Source organism: Rhinolophus ferrumequinum, chromosome 5 (assembly GCF_004115265.2).
Source record: "Rhinolophus ferrumequinum isolate MPI-CBG mRhiFer1 chromosome 5, mRhiFer1_v1.p, whole genome shotgun sequence".
In the NCBI taxonomy this organism is placed as follows: Eukaryota; Metazoa; Chordata; class Mammalia; order Chiroptera; family Rhinolophidae; genus Rhinolophus; species Rhinolophus ferrumequinum.
This window is the reverse complement of record NC_046288.1, coordinates 52,709,744-52,721,990: the sequence shown is the minus strand read 5'-3', so window position 1 is coordinate 52,721,990 and position 12,247 is coordinate 52,709,744.

Here is a 12,247-nt window from a genome sequence, read left to right as displayed (position 1 = left end):
AATGTGGTTTACACGTGTGGGCAAGTGGATTACCTGCCATGGACTTCCAGGATAAGATAGACATGCCCATCCAGTCGCCAGCACTGGTACTGACTAGACCTCCCCATGTGTGGGGCTACCATAGGATGTACATCCAACATGGGTGAGGAAAGGAAACTGCATGATCCTTGCATGCAGCTATGTCCCAGCAAGAAGAACTGGGGGAGAAATTGATTATACAATTCCTGCGACCAAACTCACCCATCAAACTAAATTTTTAAATCATTCTCTGTGGAGCAAAGTGTGCAAGGAAGTGGAGAAAGACCAGGAGAATTCCACTGCTAAAGACCCCTCCTCATGAAAAGAAATCATCAAGAGCAGGAAAGAAGCACTCCCTCACCCAACATTGATAAATTTACTAACTCCTTGTTGGGATACACATTTTAGTTGAAGAACACAGACCTAAGTTATATTAAAAAAAAAAAAATGACCTATTCAACTAAAAAAATTCACAGGCTATGGGAAATAGGAAGTTATTCAGCATGGAGGGTGAATGACATGGTGTCAGAATGAACCGCCACAACACTGGTCAGCATGACAATCACCACTAGTATTTGTCAAGTCAGGAACTCAGCTCTATCCTCTATCTTCTATCCATATTACTCAGCAAAGTATCTCAGAGCAAGTGTTACTTTTCTCATTTCATCTCTCATAGAGTTTAAATAATTCACACAAAATTATACAACTGATTACAGAGTAGAGCTAGAACTTCAAGCATAATTTGTCAAAACGAAGCCTGTGGTCTAAATATCACGTATATGCAGACTTTCTCTTGTAACAGGACACACTCCTGTATCTTTGTTCCATTTCTCCATGATGGGATACGAAATCTGGTCACAAGTCTGATGTTCAATATATAAAAACTCGGCTTCTATACGTCCAAACTGACAGGAAGAACATCTTTCTCTGAGTTTTCCTCTCCAAGGAGTCGTAAAGACCCCCTAAATTAATCAATGGAACAGATTCTTCTAAGGTTACCTATTGCACTAAATCAGAAGTGTCCCTTATGACCCATCTCTGTTAGAGCTGACATTTAAGCAGCACCCCCTGTTGGCCTACCTCAGTTTCTCACAATGTAGGTCTAATACTTGTAAAGAGTAGGGCCTGGTGTCATTGCTAAAACTAGCCCAATCCAGCAGTTCGGTGCAGGGCCCTGTTAGTGCAACTGCTGGCCTTGCAGTGTTTCCTCAGATGCTAAGGAGGATACAACTGTCTTTAATTTTATGCTCAGGAACAAGTGTCCATAAGTTTACCTTGTTACCGGTGTTCCTAACTTGGATGTTTACTTACTCATTGGCATGGTTCCTCCTTAGGACATGAGGTTGCCAACAGGACAGTTGGGTCAAAGTGGATTCCAGTGTAAGCCACCTATAGGACCTTCATCTTTCCAACTCTTACTTAGTTCAGGAACCAGTCCATTATTCCTCTTTCTGTCTCTTATCCTGTTTTCCCAAAAATAAGACCTAGTTGGACAATCAGCTCTAATCGTCTTTTGGAGCAAAAATTAATATAAGACCTGGTATTATATCATATCATATCATATCATATCATATCATATCATATCATACCCAGTCTTATATTATAGTAAAATAAGACCAGGTCTTGTATTAAGTTTTGCTCCAAAAGACGCGTTAGAGCTGATTGTCCAAATAGGTCTTATTTTGGGGGAAACATGGTATTTCAGCACCCTTGTTACTTTCTTTACCATACGACCTTTTTAAAAGATTCCTGGTCTATCCAAAACTTTTTGATAACTTACACTTCACAACAAAGTACTTCAGGTCTTGACCCCTTCCTTCCAAAAAGACCTCTGTGCTAATAAAACAAATCTTTGTAGCTTTTCTCCAAGAACTCCCAGGTTCCCATAGCAATGAGTAGGAAGACAGGGCATGGGGTCACCTCTGCTACTGATTGACTTAATACATCCAGACACACTCTTGCTATAAAACACCTCTTCTCATCTCTCAAACACTGCATCACTCCAAAATAAGTGTGTATCCTACATTATCTAAATGGAATCTACATATTTGTTCACTGATATCATATACACGGTATATATCTTCAATATATAAATTTGTATTGATCATCTTACCTTTCCATCTAGTTTGAAAGGTAATATATTTTCTCTAAAATTAATCCTACTATCTAGATCCTGCTCTTTCCTAATTGCTGAGGGAACTCACTCCTTCTTTCTCTAATTGAATGCACTCCTTCAAACATCCTTTTCTTGTTTGCATTTTTAATCGCATGCTTGGATTTAACATCATCTCCTATATTCACATCCATGCCCTAACTATCATTTCTCTGTCATGTTTCTAGAAGGCATTGTCTCCATCTACACTTACTCGTATTGATTTTATGTCTTCATTTTTCCATTTCTTCTGAACTTATTTGCAATCTACTTTCTCTAACTGAACCTGTATCTCTAAGGTTAAGAATGGCTTTCTTCTCACCAAATCTAATATTCTTTCCCCAGCACCTTTTCTTCTGTTCCTCCTCATAACTGATATTTATTCTTTAACCTCCACAACTGATGTGGCCTTGAACTTTGCCATTTACTCTTATTTTCTGTACTATTTCCATGAGAAACATTACCCACTTTCATAGATTGAATGATGCCTGATTCTCAAATCTCTATCTTAGGCTCTTATGTCTCTGGCAACTTTGAGCCTTTTGCCCCCTGCATCCGTCTCACAATTTGAATGCTCCATGAACTCAGTATGTCTAAGTTAGATTCATTTCTGTCCCCTTTCCACCTTCATACCCCAAACTCCTCATTTCAGAGATGAACATTAAAAATCTCAGATTTGTCTTTTAGTCTTATCTTCATTTCATGTCTCATAATCAATCAGTCATCAAATTCTGTAAACATATCCATCAAAATGTCTAAGTTGCATCCTTTCATTTTAATCCAAATTCTCACAGCTTTTTGTCAGAATTAGTGCCCTTGCTTCACAACTGGTCGATCTAATTTCAGTCTTCCTTTCTTCTACATCCTGAACACTGTGTTCAGTTCAGTTTTCCAATACATGACAGTCATATTTTCACACTTATAAAATAAAATAAAATAAATTTTCTTATCCTGGCTCTTTAGCTTATGAAAAAGCGATTGCACTTACTTCTCCCAATATCTATTGTTTTGAAATGCAAAATTCTCTTCAGTTATGTTTTCTCACCACTTCCCCCAACTTTTGCCTAATATTCCCCTCCCACCACCATCATAAACAAATATTTCATGTTCAATGTCGTCCCAAGTTTTTTTTATAATTATTTTATCAAAATTTGAAATAATATATCAAAACGTTATTCAAAACAAACCTCTCCTTCAAACCATTTTTACCTCTATTGCTTCACTCCCTAACTTGTTTAACAGTTGTTAGTCATACCATATGCTTTGTACCCATACCAGGGGTGGTTATCCACTGAAAAAAATAAAACTGTGTTTCTTCTTAATTTATAATATTTACATCACTGTCCATTTAATTTACAGTCTTCCCTACTTAAAATTTTTTTTTAGTTACTCAGATGAAATCATGACTTGCCTCACTGAAGCACCGTTAGAATTCATTCATCTCTCTTTAACTTGTTTATGCTAAAGCATTCTTATTACAATAGCTATAAGGGCAGTCATTGGGAAGAGGGAAGCAAAGCATGAAATGAGACAGCATATGGTAACTACTTGAATGGTAAACCTCAGAATCAACAGGGCTATGTTTAAATACACAGGGCTACAGAATTTTAGAGAATGAAGGGAGGCAATTCAGCAGGAATTTCCTCGGCATGTACTATGTGCAGTAGTCTAAAATTTTTAGTGACACAAGGTCCTTGGCTGTGTGGAATGAATAGTTAAATGCAGGGATTTATTTCTTTTGCAATGACACACACATCATCAATATTTTTAAAATTATCTAAAACTTGAAATAAGTCAAATATAATTAATAATCTTGTGAAGATTTTGTAGGGTGTCAGATGGGCATTTGTCTTATTAGGGAGACCACTTCATGGATGGGGTAGATGCCTGACCACTGTGCTGTACATCTAAAGCTGAATAATTTTGAATGTCAACTATAATTTATATACATATATACTATATATATATTATTTATATGTATAATTATAATATATAATATATATATAGTCACAGGATGTAGAGTATACCATAGGGAATAGAGTCAATGGTATGGTAATAGTTATATGCGATATCAGAGGGGTAGTAAATTGGGGGAAGAGGTTTATCACTTTGTGAGGGGTATAAATGTCTAACTATTACATTGTCTTGTATATCTGAAACTAATAAAAAAAAGTTAACAAAGAAACTTGAATAAGTCAAGTAGAAAGGGGCATGCCCTGTTAATGTCATACTAGAACACATTTAAAGGCTCAATCAAGAATTATTTAATTGTCTAGGTTAAACTTGCTATTTGTCTTTGTTTAACTTGCTATTATATGTGAATAAAAGACAGTTGTTGTGAAGGTACATGATTTCTGTCCTTTAGCAAGGATACCCACAGAGGTTAGTTTTACTGTCCTGTAGGACGTTAGCCATTTTTTGTAGCTAACCTAGCAATCTTGTTTTAACTTAATCTCCTTTAAATGTTCTTATAATTAGTTATTCCAATAAACAAATATATGTTCATTCCATATCTGCATGACAGTGACAACTAAAACCAACATAATTTCCTGCCTCTCCTTTTCTTAAACACAAGGAAAAGGTGTTTTTTCTGTACGTGTTATACAACACTGTGACCAAGTTTAAAAAGAAAAAATTCTGTATGTTCAATGAAACATATACACTCCCAGAAGATAAGAAACTGTAAACCACTGAAAAGAGTATAGGTATTAAGGCTAATAGCTGGCTTATCAAGATTTTCTTCAAAACCCTTGCTTTGCTGTCCTCCCCAGTCCAAAATTATTACATATAAACTCTGCCCAATCCCAGGCAGTTCCCTGCCTTATAAACTTCATCCTAAAATTACCCTTCTCAGGATATAAAACCTTAAAAATACTCTTACTTAATTTTCCCTATTTTGAGATCCTACTGTTAAATTCTCCAAAATGGCACTAAACAATAAATTAATGAAGCAAAGTTTATTAAAACTATAGTAAAGCAGTATATCATGTTAGCAGTGTCCCAGAAGAGGGGATTTAGGGGGAGAGGTTTATAGATTTTTGACTTCTGAGTTCAACTGGTTTAATTAAGGTGGGTCTTTCAAGGTTTTTTAAGAAGAGTAATGCACAGGGAATAGGTAAAGTTTGCAATAGTTTGGGGTTGGATGCCGTGAGATAAAGGTCTTGAAGTGAATCATCATAAGTAAATTGCTATTTGAAAAGTGAGCTGTTCACCCAGATGAGCAGACTAGTATCTCAGAAAATTTGATTTACGTGAATTTCCTGAAGCAAACAGTGGAAGTATTTATTGATTTTTGGTCTTATCTTTCCAGAGCAAAGATTTCTTGGAACAGCAGCGTGTTGGCACAGGTCATCTCAGTACTGAGTGCTAACAACTGTGTCTTGATTTAGACGGTCTCCTTTCTCCCTCAGACTTGGTCAAGTTGGTGTTCACGCTAACTACAATACGTCTAATAAACCAAGCTTTGTTAGCTCAATCAATATATTATTCTTTTGGTCTCGGAGAAATGAACAGTCAACAAGAGCTATATTTTTAACTCAAAGAAAGTTAATGCTTTCACATCTAGGTCAAATTTAAAGTCTATCTTTAAATATGTGACCAACAAACAATTGCTGAAAGAAAAGACATCTTATGACATAAAATATATTAAAATTATTCTATTAAAAAGTGAGGGAGCTATATATTTTTATTTGGTTCTCTAAAGATATCATTACTGAAATACTTCTATTATTTTAATGGCAAAGTTTAGCTCTTACACACACACACACACAGACACACACACATATAGTATATGCCGGTAGCTTACAAAGAACATCCATGAAATTCCTTAAGTATTATGTGTCATTAGAAAAGAGTTCCACTGTTGTGATGGTTTGGTTAATTGTATCTGTCACCTTAACTGGGTTGAAGGATGCCCAGATAGGTGGTAAAACATTATTTTTAGATGTGTCTGTGAGAATCTTTCTAGAAGAGATCACCATTTCAATCCACAGACTGAGTAAAGAAGGTCTCCCTCATCAACACAGCTAAGCACCATCCAATCCATTGAAGGCTTAAAGAGAACAAAAAGGCAGAGGAAGGACAAATTTGCTCTCTGCATGAGCTGGAACATCCATCTGCTCCAGTCCTCAGACACTGGGACTCCTGATCCGCAGGCCTTCAGATTCAGACTGCTCCTTAACCCATAGGACAAGTACCGGGCCTTCGGACACTCCACAATTATGTCTGATGTCCCATCATTGGCTCCCCTTATTCTCAGGCCTGTGGGTTTGGACTGGAATACAACCATCAGCTTCCCTGGGCCTCCAGCTTGCAAACTGCAGAACATGGGACTTTTCAGCCTCCATAATTGTGTAAGCAAATCCCTCATAATAAATCTCCATATATATCCTACTGATTCTGTTTCTTTGGAGAACCCTAATACAATTGTCAAAAATTTGAGAACTGATCATTCTATTGTAGACCCACAGTTCACAATGGTATATAAAAAGAACTGAGAAGCTTTGTATTAAAGGACCAGTTCAACTTTTACACAGCGTTTCCAAAATTTGGCCACAGATCTCTTCATTTTTATAAACTTATAAATTTATAAACTTTTATAAATTTTTATAATGGTTTAGAAGTCTGGGTTCAAATAACATTTAGGTGGAAATAACTGGTGATCTTGAACTCGTTCTTATTTCTGTTATGAGCTCAGAAGCATAGATATAGTCAAATTTGTTATTGCCAGCCGTACATATAATACTTAAATACTTATGATAATTATGATTGTGTTAATAAGTAATTAACTCAGAAATATGGCTATCCTCTAAAATACGTACAACACCATAAATCCAATTTTTTAATAATTTTCATCATTACTGGTTTACTTTAGCTCAGTTTTTATACAAAGTTCTACCTACAGCTTGTGTTTATAAGATTGAAGGGAGAATATTTTAGGGTCAATCATTTTTGGAAGTAAAATGTTTTTCTTAAATAGCTACTAAATAGCCATTTTCTACTACTTGCTATTGAATTATATCTTGCTAAACCTTTAGGACTAAAAGCTATACATGAGTGGCCAGCAGCCAGCATGAGCAGCCATGGGCTGCTGTGAGCAGCTGACCAATGACCGGCGACCAACTGCCTCAGCTGGGGGCGGGGGGAGCGCAAGGCTCATAACACCAGCATGGGCCAGGGAGCTGTGTCCTACACAGCTAGACTGAGAAACAACAGCTTGAACCAGAGTTTGGGGTAGGGGGAGGCGGAAGAAGGGGAAATAAATGAATAAATAAATAAGTAACTACTGTAAAGTGCATTGAAGAATAAAACTAGTGGTCTTTCTTTACAAATTGTTGCAGCAAAAATAATCAAGATGTTTTATAATTTTGGGATAATCAATAGTCTGCAATTATTTTTAATGGTTCCCAACAATTTAAAATAAAATTGGAACTGTAGCTCCCATTCGTTGTTCCATAGAATACCAAGGCAGTATGAATTTTTCAATCTTTTAAAAAACTTATTCCAAATTTTGGAAAGCCTGAGGCACTGATGTTGCCATTTTATAATATGCCCATAGACATGGTTTTCAAAAATACTATAAATGCAGTACTTTGAATTATCTGTAGGGAAGCACGAGTCTTGCTAACGGAAATAACTTCATGAGGGTAACAAGTAGGTTCCTGGCATTTTTAATTTGAGAATGATTTTTTTTTTAATAGGATCAGGCCTCTTTCTGTCATTTTAGAAAGGGTTGATATTCTAATGCTCTCTGAGTACTTTCACTTGCACTCTAGGAAAAAAGGATGAAAATAACAGAGGGAGCTAAAATCTTAGCAAAGGTGAGAGTCAATTCCTTGGGCCTCACCCATCAGCACCATCTTGAGAACAAAAGTAAGATTTTCAGCTAAGTTTGCCTACATCCTGGCAGAAGTCTCCTCAGAAATGCTGATAACATTGCTACCCATTTCTCAAAAGGACCTGTGGATCATCTTTCCAAGAAAGCAGTTGTGCAAAATACAAACAGGAAAGAAACCTAGTTGATTCTGTTACCCTTCTGGAATTACATGTAAAATGAGAGAAACACACACACACACACACACACACACACACACACACACACACACTCCCAGTACTTACTGTGCCTTATGAACTTTAAGTACAAATTGAATACTCAAAGGAAAAAGACTCAAACGTTTTTAATTGTTCTAATTTTTTCTTGCATATTGTACCCATGGATAGTAGGGTATGGATCTATTTTAGCTTATCTAAAAGTCTCCAAGTACCTGGGGAGGATTTTTTTTTTCCCAGTTGCTTGGTTTGGTTTTGCTTTTGCCTTTTTCACTTGAAATATATAGGCAGTGATTAATAAAGAAGGAGATTTCCCTGGAATTTGGATGACGTTTTCAAAAAGGCATGTAGACACTTCAGAATTTATAAAAGCCCAAAGAGTGGCAATGTCCCTCCAGGCTTAAGGGTAACTCATAATTAGTCAACTGTTAATCAGAAAGGAGACCTCATTCTCTCCCTCAATGAGCTTTCCACTTTAAGCTCTGTTTTCTTGCCTGTAAAGAAATGTGGAAGTCAAGGCCCAAAAGGGCAGCAAAGGATGTAGCATATTCTTACTGAGACACGAATCACTTTAGTATGTCCTTTAAAGCAATGGACTTAAAGCATTATAAAGCACTGTATCAAGTTACAACAAAGGTTAGAAGATATTAAACTGAGTAAAACAATGACAGAAGGTACATAAATCTGAAGTTGCTAAAAATAAAATGGCTTAGCAGGGATTACAGGTTGACTGTAAATATAGGTAGTGATACAATAGCAAAAATTTCCACTTCTCACTGGAATCGCGCTGCACTCCCTATTTGAAGTCGTCTTTTAGGGCAGAAAGAGGTCAATGACAATGGTTACTTGGTATTAAACAGCAGCATCTTCAAATCCAGGACCTCACAAAAGTATAAACTTCTCTTAAAATAAGCTCCAAGAGAAAATCTATCTTATGTTCACCCAATGTGAGAAAATGAGTGCTAGCAAGATAAGTTTGAATTCATGGTGTCTCTATGTCAATGTCATTTAAAGTCAGCTAATGAATATTAAGACAGGTTACAAAAGAACAGTCGCTGTTTGTTTTTAAGGATTAAATATTGCATATAAAAACTCACTTATCTTGCATAGTCAGAGATTAGATTTTCCAAATAAGCAGATTTCAGAATAGTTTTTCAGTCAAGCTTTTAATTATTCTTCACAAATTTAGTGGGGAATACTTTTTAAATGATTACACTTTCCCTATCTTATTAAACAAATAAACATAACAATCTTTTGTGGGTGGCTCAAGTTCATTATTAAAAGCAACAATTGTAATGCAGTGCTGGAATACTACTACTACCCTCTGTATTACTGAGGTAGGCAAGATCATTACTCTTAAATGAACTGTGTCAAGATTGATTCACTTTCATTTATTGTGACTATTTTAACCGTTTTTTTAAATCCTTCTTGTCAGTCTATTAGCTCTCACTCTAACAATCCCCTTTACTCTTCTTCCCCCTGAGTTTGCCCCATCAGATCTGTAGCTAATCAAAACTGTCACAAAGTTGTCTGTATTAAAAACAAATGAAAATAAAAATGACCTGTATTTTATGAATGAAAGGCTAAGGAGTTCCTCTATGAATAAAGTAAAAAGGTCCATGAGGTTAAACTGAAGTACATATCTTTTATCCCATGCAGGTCTTTTAATTTTTTTTTAATTCCATCTGGTTTTACATCTGTGTTCACTGGTTAAGTAATGTACCAGGTAAGTTACTTTCAGGCTCATGAGTTATTATTATCTCTATTTTTAAAAAAGCAGAATCTTACATACTCATTGCATTATATAACTTATCTTTTTCTTGATCTCTCGTCAGAGAAGATCAGACATCTCTTAGAAAAAAAATGTGGTTTACCTGGTATATAGTAGGCTCTATAAATATGATACTGAATGAATGCATGGTATGCTGATATTTTACATATATATATATATATATATATATATATATATATATATACATATTGCTTGTCATGAGTGGGCAATTTTAACTAGAATGTAAGCATAGGAATTCCTATTACTATTATGGCATTCATATTAAGCATAATACAAAACCAGGATTTTCCCCCATTTAATTCCTTTTTGTGAAAGATTACAGATATCTTTCTTTCTGCCTTACTTTTCTGAATTCTCATCTCTATTTTCTTTCTAAGTAAACTCTTCATCCTAACCTTCCATGCCTGTGTCCCTTCACCAAATGTTTTCTGCTATTAAAAAAAAAAAACACCTTAAAATGACCCTATTGTTTGAATGTAGGCCCAAAACATTCCATGTGGTAACTCGAGGATGTGACAATTTCTTCCCCATGCCCAACTGCCCTCATCTCCAGACACCGAGGAGGCTGAATGTAATAGCACCTCCGTGTAGGTGGTGGTGTCTATTAAGACATCACATGGAAAAACAGATGGCTACAACCTAATCTGCCATGACTGCTCAGCGTGACTTTGTCATCACCAGCTACACGGTGTCATTAATCTTACTTTGTGAACCAACTGCAAAGCATCCCATTCCTGGGACTGTCACTTAGTGAATTTCTCAGAGTTCCTCAGAAGAAAATAACAGATTCAATCAATAATGGAGACTCGAAAAAAAAAACACCTGAAGCTTAGAGATTCCTGTTATATCAGAATCAGAACTGATAAACGATTGCCCTATCTTTATTTCATTGGGCAATCATCAATTGGTTATATATAAAAAAAATTCAATCAGAGATGTTCCTCAGAATTAGACAAAGGGAAGAACGCATTCTCCATATTTAGAAATATATTAATCTCACCCTTTACTTTCTGATTACTTATTAGGAAAAAAAAGAACTGTTTTACCTGACATATAGGAAGTACCCAAAATAGTTATTGAATGAATGAATGATATGTTGATAGCTGATCGAAATTTTAAGAAGCTGTATTTGCACTTGGATAGTGCCAAAGAATTGCTAACGATCAGAGACTGGTGCTCTGGTATTGCTATGGTAAGGCTTAATTCCATTATTGAAATAATCACCAGCATAGCTGACAGATCAAGTCCATTTTACCTTAATTGGCTTTTCTCTGACAAGTCTTTAAATCTCCACTTAAAAACTTTTAAATTTATTCTTTCTAAATTCAGGGGGCAGAGGGGTAGGACGCTGCGATAAAAATGAGAGACAGAGACAGAGACAGAGACAGAGACAGAGAGAGACTCCATGCTCCTAGAGTTTGACTCAGCTGCTGTTCCAAGGAGTGAAAATGAAGAGGAGCCCAGGGGAGTGCTGAGCTCAAGAGTCTCTGCCTCCAAGTTGTGTGCAAATCATTCACCATGGTACAAATTAAAACAAAGGTAATTGATTCTATTTCTATCAGTATTTATTAATCCTCAAATATGTGTCAAGTATTTCATCAGCTTTTCAAAGTCTAGATCATCTCAAGTAAGCCTGTTTCTCCCAGCACATAATCCTTTCATCTTTTAGAATGGCTATCCACCTCGATGACTTGCTCCTTGTTTTTTGATTCCCTACATTTAAACAAGAGGAAGGAAATAGGAAAAGTGAATCCATTTCCTTTTCTTCTACCCAAGTATTCTTTTCTTCTTTAGAATCCTGCTTCAAAAATATCTCTTGACACTTAAGATTTTTTTTCTTCTAGAAAGGAATAGATATCTCATGTTTATCTGGTTAAACAATTGGAGCAGAATGTACGTACTGTACTCAGACTAACCATCTCTCAGATGGGAAAATTTAGTTTTTGCACAAAGTCACAAATTATTGCATTAATTTAATAAAGAGGAATGCTCTGTGTTTAAGGTATGTAATTAGGAAAGTGACTCTTTTCTGTAAAACAACCTAAGATAAGCCCCATTTGGCTCTCTCCTCCAGATTAGATTATCCACTGATGGTAAAGAAGCAGATCATAGGAGAGCTTAAAATGGTAATTAATAGTCAAATAACTTTAATCCAGATGAGAAATGTCTTCTGTCTCCACTCAGTTCTGAAGGAAACTTTAAGGTTTATTCAGGTATACATAAAAGTCATACTTTCA